The 20,000-nt window shown below is 43.1% G+C and overlaps 2 long non-coding RNA genes across 2 annotated transcripts in view; both read left to right on the top strand.

Annotated features, from left to right (window-relative positions):
- LOC139063260 (uncharacterized) overlaps positions 1-18,381 on the top strand; it is a 19,699-nt gene extending 1,318 nt beyond the window's left edge. Inside the window, exons 2-3 of the long non-coding RNA XR_011516629.1 lie at positions 16,396-16,431; positions 18,254-18,381. This is a non-coding gene — a long non-coding RNA (uncharacterized lncRNA). The remainder of the gene's footprint in view (positions 1-16,395; positions 16,432-18,253) is intronic.
- Positions 18,382-19,593: 1,212 nt separating this feature from the next.
- LOC139063257 (uncharacterized) overlaps positions 19,594-20,000 on the top strand; it is a 2,015-nt gene continuing 1,608 nt past the window's right edge. Inside the window, exon 1 of the long non-coding RNA XR_011516628.1 lies at positions 19,594-19,716. This is a non-coding gene — a long non-coding RNA (uncharacterized lncRNA). The remainder of the gene's footprint in view (positions 19,717-20,000) is intronic.

Raw genomic sequence — 20,000 nt, 5'->3', positions numbered from 1 at the left:
AATTTAACCTCACGGTTATTGTGACCAAAATTATCACGGTTTTCGGTATTATCGCGGTATTTTTTAAACGGTGTTGCATATGTTCAGAAAGCATTGATAGTCCTGTTCTACACAAACTGAAATAGTTCTGAAAAGGTTTAACAGTGTTTATTAAACCTAAAATAACACAAAGCCTTAGCAAAAGTGCAACTTTTCACAAGTAAAGGAACAAATAGCTTATTTTTCTGGAACATATTACAGTAGTCAGTGCAGGTTTAAATTATACAAATCCAAACATTCGAAACATAAACAATATGTAAACAAATCAAAGAAACACCACTTGTTTTCTCATATACTTGTTTTCTTCATTATCAAAATGAAAATCTAAAACTCCAGTCCACACTTGACTTGAGCACTGTACAAGTCAACCTTAAAAAATATGTATTTAAAATAAATAGCCACTTTAAACAAATTACTAAAATAACTACTACACTATGTAATCAAATCCAAATGTTCAAGTATAAATGGCATGAATAAGTAAACAAATCAATGACAAGGAACTAATCGTATATTTCTCTTCATCATCAACAAATAAGATGCTTCATCCAGCAACAGGGTGTCCGTGACACGGTTTAAATGCTGGCAGAGGACGCTGCGGCTGCAGTATATAGTGACTCGTTGCATTCTCCGTCAACCAGAAGTCCTCACGTCATGCATTTAAGCTAAAATGCTAATGTTAACTTACCTTGCACTGGCTGTAGAGACGTGGGTGATGGTCACGCAGATGTGCCATTAGATTCGAAGTGTTGCTGCCTTTTGCAGACACTTGTTTCCTGCACGTTCTGCAAACGGGATAGCCGTCTTCTATTAACTGTCCCTCAGCATTTTTCAGAAATCCCAAATATGCCCATACTTCCGATTTAGTCTTCTTTGAGGGCTGATGGATGTCCTGGGCGCTGCCGTCTCCTCCTTCGGCCATTATTTCAGCTTCAAAGTTTTGGTGCCGTTGCAAATTAAAAAGTGCGTGTGCGCGCAGCGGGAACTTCAGCTGAAGCGACGGTGGCTGGTAAGGGTCATCGCGCCGAAACCGCGGCCACGGTAAACCCACCGAGATAATATAGTTTTTTAAAAACTGGACGGTTATTTTTATTGTCAACTTTTTTACCGGGGTTTACCGCTATACCGGTTACCGTGACAACCCTAGACTAAAGCTTGGTTTATGCTTGACGCGTCCGCGAGGTCCGCACGGCTCCGCGCGGCAAAATTGCATCATTTTAACAACCACGCCCCTCCACCGCGCCTCCGCACGACCCAAACATTCCGCACCGCGCACCTAGGACATTTTCTAACCACGCGGACGGACGGACGCGGAAAAACATGGCGGACCGGCAAGAACCAGTATGGCAGAGGTTCGTAAATACAGACATTTGTATGATTCAGCTCTCAGAGATCACCGTGATCAACATGTTGTTAATAATTCTTGGAGAGAAATAGCTCGCACTGTCGGAAAAGACGAGGACGCCGTTAAAAAATGCTGGAATGCCATGTTGTAAACAACAGTAATTTTTACTTCTACTATGGTGTCGTGTTGGATGCATGCTGTAGAGCTCCATGCTGCCCCCTACAGTTTGGGAGAATATTGGCTCACCACAGAGACGAGCCGCACGAACCATAAAAGCTGCGAGTTGTGAAGCGCGTTCCATCTGCGAGCCGCATCACCGCGCGGAAAGTGAATGCGTCAAGCATAAACCAAGCTTTATCGCCTCTGTCAGCGCACACCAAGGGCAGCTGTGGCTACATTGTAGCTCACCACCATCAGTGTGTGAATGTGTGTGAATGGATGAATGATAAGCTGTGGTGTAAAGCGCTTTGGAGTCCTCTGACTCTGAGAGGCGCTGTACTCATGCGGATCATTTATCATTTAATGGGACTTTAATCAGAAAAGAGAATGTAGGAAAGCTGAGCATAAACGTTTGCTACTGTTGAGAGGTTAACTAATCTCCCCCTGATTTCATAACCCAAACTAGGTGTAATGAGTTTTCATTCTTTTTCATCGAGGAAAATCATAAACATCAGATTGGCCTCCGTGTCAGCCAGCACAACCAGACCACATCTGGAGCAACAATCTGGCTAGAATGCCGGCTTTTAGTGCGATTAGCGCTAAAACAACCATCTACCTGCTGTCGGGACGACCTGCCAAATAACTTCTTTAAAATGTTTTATTTGCTTCCAAGCTGATGTATTGAAAATTGTTAGTTGTGGTTAAAAACAACTTTTTGGAGATGAACAACCTGCTAGATGGTTTCCAGTAGGGATGAGCCGGATACTCGTTTCAGACGAGTATCCGGTACGGACAAAGCATTTTTGACAAGTACGAGCATGAAACGAGTAAAACTCGTAAATATATGTAATCGTGCTGAAGGAAAATCCTCATTGGGTAACTGACTGTCTTCATGCTCTGTGATTGGCCAGTCACATAGAGCGCCCGCCCCTCCCTACACACAAAACTCTGCAGCCGGGAGCTCACAGCCATCGACATATAAATATTGGACAATGGGTTTCCATAAACTCCAATAACACGTTTTTGAGGCCAAATGGGAGGTGGCCACCACCGCCATTTTGACCGTGTCACAGGTTCCGTTAAGCCCAGACAATTCCACAAAAGGGAAGAGAGGTGGAGCTGAGGCTGGGGCTGTAAGGCTGGGATCAACTGGCGACACCCGGTCGAACTAGCTACAAGCTAACCTGAAGCTAACCCAAAGCTAATGCAGAGGTGGAAGCTAAGCTAACGGAGGTAGCAACCTAGCTACAACCGGAGTTAACTGTGCACAACACCAGAGCTTCTGAGTCAGAGATTCGCCGGGCTGACCGCTGGGTAAAACCGGGTGGAACACAGAGGTCTCCGAGAGCTCCACAAGCCGGCAGCCGCACAGCAGACAGAAGCCGCGACCAGACAGAGATGTGCTGAGCTGCTGGGAGGGGAGAACGGGTGGAACACATCGGTCTCCCGAGAGCTCCACAAGCCGATAGTGGGAACCCAGCTCCACCAACATGTTAAATTTCAACCCATTTTCTAAAGTGCAGCATTATGTTAAATGCACTGGGTTTTACCCTATTACATTTAAATTTCATGGTTAAACAGTACATGTTAAAATCTAAGCTCAGCTCGGCAGTGACCTAAAATACATAAATATAGATTTTAACTTACCGAAAAAAATGAAGTGGAGACACCTTGGACGCTCTATTAGTGCAATTAATGCCACAGCAAGTCATTTTGTCCAACAATTGCACAAAAATATCCAAACAAGAATACACAAACACAGAGACTCAAAATCCCGGAACAGTTTCCAGGCCAGACCGAGGCTCTACTGAGGCCTTTCCACGGAGCTAGCTCTGTGGTCACGTGGGTCTGATGCTCATTAATTATACAGAATTTTAGGCTTTTAATACACTTAAACAGAAGAGTGAGAAAAAAATTCACCCCCCTCAGAGTTGTCATGAGTGTAAACTAGATCATTTAAACCAAAAACATGTTTTGGTACCAGGCTGTAAACATGTTTATTTCTGCTGTGAAATTGGTATTTTTAACATGGGAGTCAATGAGGATTTGCTCGCTTCTGACACCAGCCCCTAGTGGATGAGGGTGGAACTGCAATTTTTGGTACTTCCGGGATTGCATCAATTTTTGAGCCGCATTGTGGGGGCTTGAGCACAGCTCAGTCCGCGTCCGGTCCATCCACGCACACACACACACACACACACACACACACACACACACACACACACACACACACACACACACACACACACACACACACACACACACACACACACACACACACACACACACACACACACACACACACAGACAGTAACGGATCTCTCTGTGCTTGCTTCACTGTTCACGTTTCTCCAGTACTCCCTATGTTTTCTTCGGTTTGCTTCTTTTTAAAGTAACTTTAAAGTTATTTAAAGTTACTTTTTTCATAGGTGGTGCATTTGACAAGACAGAGCTGAAAACGGCTCGTGCTGCGTCACTCACTGCCTCCGCTCCGGTCGGGTTTTTTTTTTCCTCTCTCTCTCTCCTCTTCCTCAGGATCCACTCCCTCTTTCCTATTCACTCTCTCTTTCTTTACATTTTTTAATCACAATTGTCTATTTTTTGCTCATTTTAAAAATGTATTTTAATCATTTTCTAAATTCTTTTTTCTATTTTACGTTTTGTTTTTGTGAAGCGCCCCGTGATTTTTATCTTGAGAGGCGCTATAGAAAAGATATTTTCTTCTCTCTCTCTTAATTCATGCACTTAAATATTAATGTTCTGATTTTATTGAAAAACTTGTTCTGTAATAGTTCCTTTACTATTGTGATCAAAAGCATTTAATCTCATCTCTGAGGCTGCTCTGTAAATAGTTTTCAAATAAACAATACACATAGCAACTTCTGATCAGACTTAAAATAACGTATTGATGTAAACCACACCCACTTCCGGTTAAACTACACACACTTCCGGGTTTGGCCACACCCACTCCGAGTACAGATACAGATACAGATCATTTAGATGGTTCAACAGATACAGATACAGATAGTGGTGCATTCGCTCATCCCTAGTTTCCAGTCAGGCTTTAGACGGCACCACAGCACTGAGACTGCACTGACTAGGATGTCAAATGATTAATCTGAACACGGATTCAGGTAAAACATCTGTCCTGGTGATGCTTGACAACATCCTTCTTGATAGGCTCATTAACTGGGCGGGACCTTCAGGCACAGTCCATAGTTGGTTCCCACCATGTCTCAAAAGCTGTTTTTACAGGACCAGAGCGTTTGCAAAACGGGATTTGCCGCGGCTCCCTGGGGAGGATAAAGGTCGTTTATAAGATCAGACTGTGGCGGTAATGTGGTGCAATCATGGCAAGTTTATAAAAGATTAGGTGATGGCGGCATAAAGGGGGTATGGGGGCGGTCTCTGCGCTGCCGCAGACTTCTGTTTATCTTGGACATAACTTGCTTTTTATTGTGATTGAAGCCGTGATTGTTAAGTTTTTTTTTAGCAAGCAGCTCCTGAAGGTGTCTTTCCTCATCAGTCTTTTGTGATCTGAGCTTCAGCTCTAACAGAGAGGCTCATGGAGCACTGCGGCACTCCAGTTTGCCATCTCAGTTGATTTTGTTCAAAAAGCAAACCTTACTGCCTGTGTTTACTTTCATTTTCAATCCATTTGCCAGCCGGAGCTCAGCAGTAACTCCCCACGTCATCATGACATCTTCCTCTGTTGCGCCAGGGCGCATACGACAGACCATTACCGCAATATGACTACCAAGTGAGGCGGAACGAGTGCCGTAAAATTCGTGCAACGCCATGCCGGCATGTCGCGTTTATAGACATACCATTGTGGTAATATTACGCCGATTTGCCAGTGTCGGTGCAGGATCGGCTCGGGGTCCTTCGACTGCCGATGACGTCAAAGAAGTTGATTGGCTGAACATGAAGCTTACGGAAGTGACGTTATCACGTTATGATTTTGGTTGGTCAGAACAAATTTGCGGTCGTAGTCTTAGCGGTTGTAGTCCTGTAGTCCAAAAATCAACACTTTTTGGAGAAAATATGTTTGAATTTCTAAAGGAAATGTAAAATATCAGCAAATGATAAACGGTGGCCCTCAAAAGCTCTTGATGTTGATGAAATGGAGCAAAATAAAATATAAGAACTTTACTGAAAGACACCAAGCAATATTTAGAGTCAAAGAATGTATTTAGATACCAACTAAGGAAATATACAGACGAACTCCACATTAATACAAACAGATGTGGCTTCACATATAAGAACTGTTCTATTTTGTGTCAGTCCCATGTTGGTTTTATGCAGTTTTACATTCTTTACAAAACAAAGATAATATGGTGTTTTATTAACAAATTACAATTATAAAGAAAACATTTAGGTGTTAACAAACAAGAATTCATTAATAAAACTGCTGATGTCTTTCCAAAACGTGTGTGTGCAAGCCGAGTAGATTTGCAGTCATGTGACGTCATCGGCAGTCAAAGGACCCCGAGCCGATCCTGCACCGGCACCGGCATGGTGTGTCTTGTACAAAGGGCTAAAGACAGGGGTTACAAAACAATGAAGTATAAATATAAAGAGTAGAATAATTTTCATTGGTTCAGATGTTGCAGCTAAAGAAATTAAAAAGCTAATTCTCAGGTGCAATCACACCGACTACTTCAGGATTTTGCTAAACTTTTGCAGTTTTCTTACCTTTCCTAACTCAGATATTCAGTGGAGATGCGCTCCTTGTGTCTGTGGCAAAACTGACAGTTTTGAAGAAAAATGTGTGGCTCGTATAAGAAAGTTGAGAAGCTTTGCAAATGTTTCGAGACAGTTTTGAAACTCCCTTGGGAATGTCATGTGAATTTTGTAGCCAGGAGTTTTAGGTTAGTGAGATGCCTGTGAAGAGCACATAAGGATCTGTTCATGTTTCCTGGAGTCAGTCAGTGCGTTTACATGCATAGTCAGAAAACCAAATCATTGCTTTAGTCAGACTGATCTGGAACCGAACTGGACTACTTCTAATCGAGCTAATGGCCCTTTCACACTAGCATCGGCTCCACACTGCCCGGATAGCACCGCACAGTCAGCCCCAGCCTGGCCCAGTTGATTCCACACATCCTTGCTTAAGACTGGTTTATGCTTGACGCGTCCGCGAGGTCCACACGGCTCCACGCGGAAAAGTTGCATCATTTTAACAACCACGTCCCTCCACCGTGCCTCCGCACGGCCCAAACTTTCCGCACCGCGTACCTAGGAAATTTTATAACCACGCGGACGGTCGGACGCGGAAAAACATGGCGGACTGGCAAGAACTAGTATGGTAGAGGTTTGTAAATACAGACATTTGTATGATTCAGCTCTCAGAGATCACCGTGATCAACATGTTGTTAATTCTTGGAGAGAAATAGCTCGCACTGTCGGTCGGAAAAGACGAGGACGCTGTTAAAAATGCTGGAATGCCATGTTGTAAACAACAGTAATGTTTACTTCTACTATGGTGTAGTGTTGGATGCATGCCGCGGAGCTCCATGCTGCCCCCTTCAGTTTGGGATAATATTGGCTCACCGCGGAGACAAGCCGCATGAACCATAAACGCTGCAAGTTGTGAAGCGCGTTCCATCCGCGAGCCGCATCACCGTGCGGAAAGTGAATGCGTCAAGCATAAACCAAGCTTTAGGAGTGCAAGGAATGCAGTAAGAGAAGTTCTCAGCTCCTAGGTAATCAGCATGATAATGCCATAAGCCCAGGTGGGCTGATTCTACCCACCAATCGGAGGCTTCCCCTAATGGAAGGTGTGAATTTGAGCCAGCTTATGAGTCAGCAGTGGGTGTGTTGGCCCTGGTCAGCCTGAAGCAGACCACCCCAGGAAGAGGGCTGAAAAACAGTCCGGTTGCACCCTGAAAAAAAGGCAGGCTATGCTAATGTAGAAGCTCTATATGCTATCCAGACCATGCAGAGCTGATGCTAGTGTGAAAGGGGCTTAAGGTAAACAGATAAACAACATCCCAGCTTAGCCGAGCTATGACTGGCCCGGGCATCCCCGCTTCACTAAGTAACAAGACTGCACAAGCGGTCCTCTCATTTCATCATGAGAACAACACACCGACTGAATCTGACCATCAAACGGTCCAAAGTGCTCTGCGCTGCAATGTTGTTGTCACTGATTCATAAAACATCCTGTAAAGATTCTAGTTTGGTTCCTGACGCTCACCACCACTCTGCAATTACTTTAAGGGGAAATGTGTCTTCAGTTCTGTCAAAACGTTCCTGCAACTTGACAGTGAGGCTCAGTCAAACCACTGCAACCACTTTGAGACCATTTAGAAACGGCTTTGCAACTTGTCACCATCGGTCGCAAACCACTGCAAATTCTTATTGTTGCTAATTTTCTCCAAACCTCTTGTTCAGAAAAATCAAGTTGTGTAAAATTATATTGTTGTAGTTTAGAAGGTTTTGGTGTTCATGGTCCATTAACCCTTTAAGACCTGCCGTAGAACAAGTTCGCCACAACTTACATTCACATTTTTACATGCTGTGGTGCCATTTTTTGGAGTATTTCAAGCAGCTATGCACCAATACAACCCTTACATTCTACATTTAAATATACAAATGTAAAATGTTCATAGCAACAAAATACTTAACTAAAAAATGCAATTATCTATACAAAAATTGTAAATCGTGTTTAGTTTTCACACATATTTTTCATTTTACAGAAATGCCAAAGCTTTATCCCTCAAAACTGTCAATGGAAAAAAGTTGCACACAATCCTTTTAAACAACACATTTATTTGACGTGCTTCCATAAATTAGTTTCTGAACTACACTCATTTATATAAACTGTAACAAAAACGAAAACATCAATAATAAGGAGTCTAAAATAATAATGTTGAATATTTGTAGCCAATTTTTCAGTAGTATATAGTTTTCCTTTCCTTTTCTCTCACTAATAATAATAACAATAATAAAGAATATTACATATGTGAGGAAACTGAAAGTGAAACCTAAACATCCTCCGGCGCTGTAATGGCGTCAACCACTTCGAGGAGGGAGGGTGTACCGTTTGGCGGGTCCGTGAGTCATCAAAACGTTTGCGAGTGTGTCGGGAGTTTGTAGTGGGTGTGTGATGTGTGTGTGTTGTGTTTGTCTAAACGTATTATTGCGAAAAAGCACAAGAAAAAGCCGAAAGACGGGGACTACAAAAAACTACAATTTGCAGGAAAATGACATCAAAGCGATGATTGGATGAGTGATAATCATGTGACAGTTCACGTTTATTCTAGCGTGTGAAGCCCTGTGAGCTGCAGATCCGAACGACGCGGCGTCTGAATGAAAACGCTTTTCTTATTTGTGCATTTTGGTTGTTTTTGCAAACTCATTAGCAGAAATACGCAGCGCTCTGGGACGAGTTCAGTGTGTGAGGTATAAGAGTAACTCCTCCGTTTAATATGCAAAAAAGATGTTGTTCTATCTCATATAGTTTCAGTTCTACAAGCATTTAAACACAGATGTGCAACTAATCTTAAACTAATTTAAGAATTGGCAACAATTTTACTCCTCATTCGTCTTCGAGTTATAACTTCTTTTATAAATAAAAAAACAAACTGTCCAGCTCACACCTGGTTGTTGCATAAAGTGCAGGTCAGTTTCCCGTGTCATTTATCTGCGCCGGCGGATCTCCCGTCTCAGAGGTGAAGTCATGATTTATTGATGGTAAAACAGAAAAAGTCAGTGGGCTGAAGCAGCAGCAGCGACAACGGCGGATGGCTGCCGGGTTCGTTGGCTTTTGCCCTGCACCTGCATTTTCACACTGTTTCATCTGAGGCTTGGCGGCACACACGCGGCACCGTGTGTTGCAACAGTCACCTGAAAAGACCAGCAGAAGCCTTTTAAGTCAGCGTCTGTTTTCCCACCGCACGCGTAACTATCTGGGCACAAATCCTCCAGTGGAACTTCCAGTCGTGCTTTTCTTTCCACCCCGCACACTCGCTGTGCAACAAAAAGGGGAGAAAACATGACAATTTGAAAAGAACCAACAACAGATGCTCATTTTATCTGACCTTTAAAATGTTTACTTTACAGTTATAATTTCTACGAGAAAGGTGATGTTTGTTTTTTCCCCAGAACTGAGTTGAAAAAAAAAATATGAAACATGAAGATCGACCTAATTTTATTGTTGTTGTTTCTTAATGTCTCAAAATTATTTAAACTGAAGTTTCTAGATGTGGACTTTTCTGACGTTACTATACAACAGCAGCACTTTTGGGCCATTCCCATCTGTACCGGGTCGGCCCGGGCCGGGTAGCCCCAGTCGGCCCCAGCCTGGCCCGGTTGATTCCACACATCCTTGTCTTAAGCCCATGTGGGCTGATTCTACCCACCAATCAGAGGCTTGCTCTAATGGAAGGTGTGAATTTGCTGTCAGCAGTGGGTGTGTTGGCCCTGGTCGGCCTGAAGCAGACCCCCTCGAGAAGAGGGCTGAGAATGAGCCTTGGTTGGCCCGGAAAAATACCAGGCCACCCAGATATGTAAACAACCTACGCTACCCGGCCCGGGCCGACCCGGTACTGATGGGAATGGCCCATTTTTTTCCCTTGAATTTGTCCAACATTTGGTGTTCAAACGCACTAAGCGAACTTTTCTCATTATCACATTTTCCATGAAATCACATCATTGTTTGACTTTTGACGTTTGAATGTATTTATTATTATTATTATTATTATTATTATTATCATTATTATTATTATTATTATTATTATTATTATTATCATTATTATCATTATTATTATTATTATCATCATCATTATTGTTATTATTATATTATGTTATTATTATTATTATTATTATCATCATCATTATTGTTATTATTATATTATGTTATTATTATTATATTATGTTGTTATTATTATGATTATGATTATTATTATTTTGTTATTATTATTATTTACTTCTAGGAAAATTTCATGTTTTATGCACAAAATTCCATCGTTATGAAATCTTTCTTCTTGACTTTATGATGAATATTTGATCGTTTTATTCAACATTAATATTTTTCATCACATTAAACTACAAATCCTGCTGTGCGTTTTCCTAAATGTTCACCATTTGATTCGTTTCTCTGACGTTTTGACTTTTTCTTCTCCGTCTGACGTTGTGATCACCATTTTCATTTTTATTTGAATTTTGACATTAATTCTATTTTCTTGACACTCCTATTTTTTTTACTTCAGTTCTACTTCCTTTTTTAATCCCAAAACTGGTGAAAAGACAAACAAAACAAAGCTTCCCGCTCATTTTTGTGGCCCTAATATGCTGCCATAATATTCAGCCTAGATTATGCTTATTTGTCCTAATACACAAATATGTCATCTTTGGGCAAAAGCTCTCAATTGTGGCTTGAATGAGGCAACAGGATCTCGGTGCACAATCATCTCTGTCCACGAGTCTTTCAGAAGTTGAAGGATTTTATGCGACACTTTTCACCGCTGCCTTATTTTCCCCTTTGAAAGGGAAGGAGTTGATGTTTTCCCCCTCGCTTCTCTCTCGGTTTAACTTATTTCCACCCGGCTGAAAAGTCTGTTTGTTTGGCTGCTTTCAGTCTGAGCCTCACAACTTATCTCCCTCTCTCTCTGTTTGTTATTAAATGCAGCGGGCGAACCGTCGGCGTCTCTCTGAGGGACGGAGAGTCAAAAACCTAAATGGGGAGGCACACTCGCTGCATTACCATGAAAAAGGCTGTTAAAAAAGGTGTGTGTGTGTGTGTGTGTTTGTGTCGTGTGGATGGGGTGGTCCTGGAGCTCTTATCGGTTCACCAACAGGGGAACGGAGCTGATTAACATCTAATTTAACCCAATCTCACAGTCAATACGCAGCCATTCAAAGGCCTGCATCTATATGTATTTAAGAGGTAATCACTGGTCGGACGCCCGTGCTCACACTCCCACCTCCCTCTCCCTTTGTGTGGCGGGACAACGCACAAACATATTTCCATCTGAAAGGCGGGCCTTGGTGGCTATAGATTTCTGAAGGAGAATCGTTGGCGTTATTGTGGGCTTGTTTGTGTGGATGCTCGCTGTACCTGCATCATGCCGGGCTTGTGGGTGCAGATGCATCCGTGTATGCTAATACTGTCAGATAATCTGGTGGAGAGCAGCCAGAACGTCTCTCCTCGCTATATACCCACACTGAAAAAATAATATATATAGCAATTTCTTTTCTGCACAAAAAGCTGAATCCGTCCATTCAGACGTGCAGCCGAGTTCAGAGATTTGTTTCAGCGCGTGGCCGCTTCGCCAAAATAGCTCAAATTCATGTTATCACAAACATCCCCACGAGGTTATGAAGTGGTCGTGAAACCAGCATTTCAGTGGAGTTATATGAGGTGATAGTTTTCTAAAAGAAGCGCGAATGTCTCACTTTCTGAAGGTGTTTGCAGTTTTTTTTTCCTCGTGCATCAAAATCTACTTTTGAGGGATTTTGTTTTCTCTTGAAATTCCATTTTTATTTGACAGAATTCCACATTTTATCCGTTAAAATGTTAATTCCAACCTGAAAGAACAGATTTTGGGGTGAGACCAAAATCTGAACAAGGATTCAAATGGATTTCATGATCAGAGACCAACTGAACTCAGAGCTTCAATGAAGCGAAAAGGACTAACTGAGCCCTAGTCTTCCACCGGTGTCATGATCCTGCCATGCCCTGACCTCCACGCACCATCATTCACCTCATCAGCCTTCATGCATCACACCTGGTCCCCTCATCAAGCTCCAGCCAAGCCCTGTTTCCCCAGCAACCACAGCCAACACACCATCAAGCTCATGCCACACACCTGCCTCACCAGCTATGTATTCCACAGTCAGCCACCAGCACTCTGCCAGATTATTGAACGCTCCTGCTAGTAAATCTTCCTTCATCCTTCCTTTCGTCCTTCATGATCATAGTCTCTCGACCTCGTTTCCATGCCTGACCATCGCCAAGAACTCTGCCTGCCGCCACAACCCTCGCCTGTCTATGACCACGTCTCTAGCCTGCTCCTTGTACCTGCTTCGTCCCTATCTGGCTTCGACCCACGCCTGCCTTCTACTCTGCCCTTACCTGAGTATCACTCCGGTAACACCTCCTCATAGCTCCTGGCTAATAAAGACTGTTAATCGTCTTACTGTGTTTGGTGTCTTCACGGGTCCTCTAAGTTCGAGTCTTGACAATCGGCTCCTACTCGGCACGGCCGCTTGTGGTTGACCTGCTGATTAAAGGCTTCATTTGAACTACTTCAGTTAGGCGGAAGAAAACCTGTGGCCCTTTAACTCTACGGTTAGCTCGGTCTGGGCTGGGTGGGGTCATTGTGTTTACGTTGTCCACGTGGAGTCGATCGCTTTTCTCCGCTGAATAACGTTTTGTACAAACGTTGTGGTTTTAGTCTCTAGTGGTCTAGAGTCAAGAGCAGAAATAGTCCTTTCATTAGAAAAGGATGTGTTTGCATCTTCTTCACTAGCGTATGGCGAACCGCCCAGTCGACTGACATCCATACGGTTGAGTACATCATGTTTTCAAATAGCATGCAAAGACAACTCCGCCCCACCACTGAGCTCTGTCTATGGGTCGTGGCCATCCTATACATTCAACATTCACATGTGTAGGATGGCTTGCTTGCAGGGTACTAAACTTCTTCTCAGACTGCAGCAGGAGGACTGACCATCTGCTGTAAGAGCTCTTGGATGGGAGAGGAGCCCACGGCAGCACCGCTGCTCAGTGAGAGAAGGAAGCTGTGTGCTTTATGCCAGAGTCTCCAGAAGCAACACTGCTCATGCCCACTAGGGTTTACTAACACGAAGGACATCACACACTTCTCTGCACCGCTTCAGTGGAGCCCACACATGGTCACGTTCCTGAGAAGGCTGCGTAAACAGGCTGACTTTCTCCGCATGGCCCAGGTTTAACTGACCAGTGTCTCTGGCTCGTCTTGGGGATCCCAATGTGTTCCCAGGCTAAAGAGCATGTCTAAATATATAACACCCTTTCTCTCAGATCAATCATTTTTCCCTCCCTGTGGCAAAAAACCCCCAGAAAAAAATGACTAGGAAGCATCTGAACTCCCCTCCAGCTATTCCCAACTGGTGAGGAAGAGAAGCAGCTTAACCTCAACGTTATAAATGAGCTGCACCTGCATAGCACCTTTCTGAGTCAGAGGACTCCGAATCATGTTACCCTACAGTCACGTAGGGTTGAGCATCGAGCATCGATTGGAACCGGTTCCAACAGTTTTTCCTGGAATCGTTCAAAGTTTCTCATTTCGATTCCTAGAATGCCGACCGGAAGAGGAATCCACTGCCGAACTTCGTGAAAAATAAACGTGATCCTGTGGATTTAATAGAAGCTTAAAGAACAAACTCTGGACGGTGTGAGGTGAGTTTGTCTCACTGCAGAAATACAAACACACACGGAGCGTCAGCAGTCAGACGCAGCCGCTCACCAACACTCGTGTGTGTGTGTGTGTGTGTGTGTGTGTGTGTGTGTGTGTGAGTGAGTGAGTGAGTGAGTGAGTGAGTGTGTGTGTGTGTGTGTGTGTGTGTGTGTGTGTGTGTGTGTGTGTGAGCGTCAGACGGCTGAACAATAACCTGTAGAATAATTAAAGTCATCATGCTAGAGCAGCTTCTCTGTGGTGGACCACACCAGCTTCTGCCACAATCAATAATTATAGTAATAATAATAATAATAATAATTATTATTATTATTATAGTAATAATAATAATAATTATTATTATAGTAATAATAATAATAATAATAATAATAATAATAATAATAATTATTATTATAGTAATAATAATAATAATAATAATTATTATTATAGTAATAATAATAATAATAATAATAAATAACATTTTAATTTCCTTTCTGAACTATTTCTGTTGAGTTTTAATGTTTAAAACCTGTTAGATTCTTACTGACAGCAGCTACGTTTAAGTTACACTTCCTGTTGTGACTGAAGCTGCTGCAGCATGGAGGTGTAGTTCTCAGTCATCCTGGACGTGATCATCCTGAGAGTTTTAGCTGAAAACAGCTGCACGTGTCTGGATATGTTGGAGACATTTAGCCTCTCATCCCAGAGGCTGCTTCCACACTTTGGTTGTGGTCAGAAACAAACACACTGGTTGTGCTGCAGGTCTTTTTCTTTATTCTCCAATTTTTAGTCTAAATGAAGGTGATGTTGTTGTTCATAGAGTTAAAATTCATGTTGAAGTTAAGATTATTTCATCCAGTAGGACCTGTGGTTAGCTGGCTCATGTTAAACATGTCACGTCTTAAAGAATCGGAATCGGGAATCGATAGGAACCGGAATCGTTCAAAATGAATCGATGCCCAACCCTAACAGTCAGTAATCCATTCACACAGAGTGATGAGCTACATCGTAGCCACAGCTGGCCTGCTGCCTCACACAGGCGCCAGGAGGGTGGTGACTCGGGAGCGGGTCACCTCCAAACCTCTGAGCCTCCATCGCCTCCTCATGTCATCACCACAACATCGATGTGTGCGGTACCAGTCTCGCTAAAGAACGAAAACACCGTTTCTACAATCGTCAACAATGTCATAACTGTTGGTTTTTCTGATGTTTTTACAACTTTGGTGGAAAACTCTGATGTTAAGTCTCTGGTTTGATCTCTCTTCAGGTTTTCTGTACACTGAACAAGTTCCAAAACAAACAAACAAACAAACAAACAATAGTTCTTTGTGTTTTGATAAATGATAAATGACCTGCACGTGTATAGCACCTCTCAGAGTAAGGACTCCAAAGCGCTTTACACTACAGTGTATCATTCATCCATTCACACAACATTCACACACTCATGGTGATGAGCTACAATGTAGCCACAGCTGCCCTGGGATGCACTGACAGAGGCGAGGCTGCCGAGCACAGGCGCCACCACCGGCAGGCAAGGGGGGTTAAGTGTCTTGCCCAAGGACACAACAGCAGAATTCTCTGCCCGGAGCCGGGATCGAACCTGCAACCTTCCGATTCCTGGACAACCCGCTCAACCTGTTGAGCTACTGCCGCCCCATAAAGTTTTGTGACTTTAAAAAGCAGAACTTTGATTGTTTATCCTGTAACAGCTGATAAAATCTGCTCCCAGGAAAGTGAAAAGCTCGCGTGAACATTAATAAGTTCTTTCATATCAGGAACGCTGGCGTGTTTGAATTTACACCCGGTCTGTGTTTGGCCGATTTTAAAGTCGACTCTTTCATCTTTATGTCATTCAAATCTCCTGAGAGAAGACTTTCAGATTAGAGAAATGATTTTTTTCAAAGACTACCAGAACATAATGCAAGGACAAGCGAGAACAGAGCGTGGAGAGGAATTCAGGCCACCTTTGAATGGAGATGAGAGGGTCTGCGTCGCTGCCGGGCGTTTCTGTACGTGGAGCTAACTCTGGGCGAAGCCTGGCGGAGCCTCCTCTTCATCAGGGCCCAGATCCCAGCGGAGCTTTCTATCAACGCAGATTACATGCATGTAGAGGAGGCTGCAGAACAGAAAGGGAATAAAGGCAGGTGTAAAATAAAGAATCAAAAGGGTCGAGCAATCTCAGCCATGGGGGTGATGACAGGCTTGCCTCACACCTGAGCTGTATTATGCATTCCATAATCGGCCAAAGCCTGCACAGGAACACACACGCATGCACACACACACACACACACGCGGTGACCGGCGGCTGCAGGGTTGTGTTGGGTTTGTCTGACAAGGTGAACTTCATGCATCGTGTACATGATATATAACTCCCGTCTGGAGAACAAAAGCAGGCCAGACAGAGCAGGAACGACGAAAAAGAGGAATAAAAGTGCTTCTCTCTCTTTTTTTCTTTCTCTCTCTCTGCTGCAGCTTTTTCTTCTGGCCACGTGACAAAGGCAGCGAGAGGTAGGTGACCTTCGTCTCTGTCCCTTCTTTCATAGCTGCAGCGAAACAGAGGGTCAAGCTCATTCATCTGCCCCTTCCGACTCTCCTTTATTTGCTGCTTGTGGAGCGGCTGAAGCACACGGAGAGACCAGTCGGAATAAAATTCAGCTGTGTCCAAGAAACCTGAGATCAGTCCAGGAACTATTTGGATGTATTTTGAGAAAAAAAGCCAAAGAAAAAGAGTAATTTCTGCCAGCGTGCGCCCGGCTGCTCCGAGGTTCCTGGCTGGTCTAATAGCCTTTCATTACAAGTTTCCTCCCCAGCCAGTTAGAAACAGGTCTGTGGCCGTCCAGCCCTCCAGCCCACGGACGCACGCTTTGATCAGCTCTCTGTTCACTGACACATGTCTAATAACCAAGGGAGCGCTGAGAGGGTGGCCTGTGTTCGCACACAACTCCCACGACGGCCACAGCACCGAGCCACAAACAGACACACACTCTAAACGCTTTTACTGAACTGTGTTTGTCTGCGAATGACAGACTCCCCCTCCAGTCTTCTTCACTTTCACACGATTCATTCATCCACGAAAAATCCACCTGAGATCGGAGCCTGTTGAGACGTTAGCTCGTCAAGTCGTTCAAAAGAACGCGGCCGGAGCGAAACATCGTCTAAAAAAATCAAGAGTGCTTCCGTGGAAAAGATGCTAATAAATACAAAGGTATGGGTTGTAAGGCAGCTCGCTGAACAGCATCGGTTTAGAGAAATAGAGTCCATGCCCTCCAGGACGGAGGAGCCAAGAGCTGGCGGAAGACTCTAGAAATGGGCAGCTGTTCATGCAGCTCTGGTTTACAAAGTTTCCCCTTTTAGTCCAGAGTTTACAGAATGTTTGGCAGAAATATTAAACAAGTTTGAAAATTTTTACAGTATTTAAAAATATTCAAGACGTAAATATCGGAACCATCCTTATCAAGGGAAGAGTCTCTTGAAGTAAACCTTCTCGTTTTCAACGGGGTCCTCTAATTAAACTCAAAATACACACACACACACACACACACCTGCACTCAATACCCCCCCCCCCCCCCCCCCCCACACACACACACACACACATTCTCTTCCAGGAGCTGCAAGAGTTTCCTTGATGTCCGAGTTTAATCCACCGACTCTCTTGTTGTACATAAACGAGACGTTTGCTTCGTGCAGGACATAGAAGACCTTCAGACCCGCTGTAAATATTTGCGCTGAAACCCAAAAAGCTGTTCGATTAAACGGTTCAGGAAACACAAAGACGAGCTCCGAAATCAGAAAACGAGCTCTTTAATCAGCAAATTACAGCAAAGTGCAGCTTTAAAACAGAGCTTCTTTTATTCAGCTCTCAGAGGATTTAATCCTGGTCCATGCATGTGCACACACACACACACACACACATGCACGCACACATGCGTGCACGCACACGCATGCACACACACACTTTAGACATTCCTGCTCCCAGTGATCAAATAAGTGTGTTTGAGGTGGGTCAGGTGCTGTGGGACTCAGGTGAGTTTGTGTTTCTCCCGTTTCTTCAATCATTTACAGTATTTATTGCTTGACCTTTGACCCTTTGGTTAGCTTACAATGCCAGCAGGCAAACAGGATGCCAGTTTTTCATGATGCATGACTGGAGAAACATTCAGCTGTAAATACGATGTATATGGATGCTTCACTCAGTAGAAAACGAGTCACAAGGGTTGGACAAAAAAAAAACGTCTCATTTTGTGAGCAACGTTAGAAAAGTGGAAGGTTTTTTTTTTCTTATGAAACCGAGATTTTGTTTCTCTTTTACTGAAATTCTTCTGTTTTGCAGAACTTACTGAAGGAAGCTGACCAGGAAACCAAAGCTTCCTCTTTTTAGTGAAGCCTAGGTGAGCTGTGTGGTTCATCTTCCAGCTGAAGCAGAAAATAAAGAAAAGAACTAAATAAAGGATAACGAGCAGAACCCAACAGAGAACAGAACCGACACGGGGGAGGACAGGAAAGCAGAGGATTCAGAGGAGGTGAAGAGAAATGGGTTTTCTAAATAAAACAGGAAGTTGAACAAATGCAACACACGTTTTGCATTTTCTGAATCTAATTTAATATTTTCTTGAAGAAGAATTTGCTTTTCATGTGTTTCACTAAAATTTGGCAATTCTGTTAAAAACGAGCTTTTATCATTAAAGCTAGCAGCCATGATGCTAAAGTGATAGCTGTTGCCTCATGAGATAATAAAAACACACCTTTTATTAACACAAAAGGCTTTCAGCACTTTATCAGGTGTGATTTATTTAAAGAGCAAGTCACCCCCTACCAGAGTATGACTCCACTCCCACTTCCTGTTTGAAAAATGCAACAAATGCTGTTGCCTAGCAGACCGAGAGGGCGGAGCCGCTAACAAATACACACACACAGGCTCACGACATTGTGACATCATATGGTACCAGCTAACGTTCTAGGGTACCTCTTAGCCAATAGCGATGGCAGATTTAAATTCAAGTGCAGAGTTTTTACCTGACAACGGCACAACACTGACAGTTTTAGGCAGAACATTTAAATTTTGACTAAAATGCACTAAAGTGGAAAACTATTGACGACACGTGTCTGCAGCACGATTAGACACACATTTATATAGTTTATCAGAAAAAAAGTAGATTTGGGGGTGACTTGCTCTTTAAGATCGATACTGCAGATAAAATACCTGCATCCATTTCTTAAGCCGAAAACCATCCAGTAGCATCTGTTTTAGGAACATGGGCATCGTTGCATCCAAGCACGTCCAGTTAGCTTCCAACATATTTATGCAACAGCACAGGTGGAAGCAAGAGTTTGTTGTTTCCACATAAATAAAGCAGCTAACACATGACTGAACCTGGGAAAATACTATTGTGTGTTTTGGACACAAAAAGTGACGGAGGCAGGAACAGGGCTTTGGTACTTTGATTTGTGTTTCATGAGAATAAAGTTGTTTTCAACTGAGACACGAAGACTTCGGCTGCAAAGCCAAACGGTTGAACTGGAGCCGTCGACAGTGTTTACACTGATTACAAGTTTTTCAGCCGAGATGCTTCAGAGTGTGAGAACCGAGTGTGAGCAGAGGAGGAGGAGTGGTGCAAAAAAGGAAGAGGTGGGTTTTATGGTCTTAAAATGTTTCCAGAAAAAAGGGAAGAGGTCCTTAAACGTGTTAGAGGAGATGCACAAAGATGGACCCTGCTTGTGAAAATTGTGGCTGACCAACTTTAACTATCTGCGGTTAGAGGAAGCGCCCGATAAGCTCTTTTATTTCACAAACAAGTAAATATATTTTCTGTTTATTTTGATTTATTTTGATCCTTTGTTTTAATCCCAAAAAATGATAAGAGTAGAAAGAAACCAGAGTTTAAAAGGATATTTGTTCGTACTACATTAAAGCAAATGTGTATTTCATTATATGGTGTGAAATTATGGAATAACCTGGATGATGAATTAAAAAAATGTACAACTACTGATCAATTCAAAAAAATGTATAAAGATAAAATGCTAAAATCGTATGATCTGGTGAGTTGAGGATGGAGGATTAATGTTTTAGTAGTGATATT

This window comes from Nothobranchius furzeri, chromosome 1 (assembly GCF_043380555.1).
Source record: "Nothobranchius furzeri strain GRZ-AD chromosome 1, NfurGRZ-RIMD1, whole genome shotgun sequence".
Taxonomy (NCBI): Eukaryota; Metazoa; Chordata; class Actinopteri; order Cyprinodontiformes; family Nothobranchiidae; genus Nothobranchius; species Nothobranchius furzeri.
The sequence above is the reverse complement of the archived record's forward strand: the minus strand, read 5'-3'. Positions and strand labels throughout refer to the sequence as shown.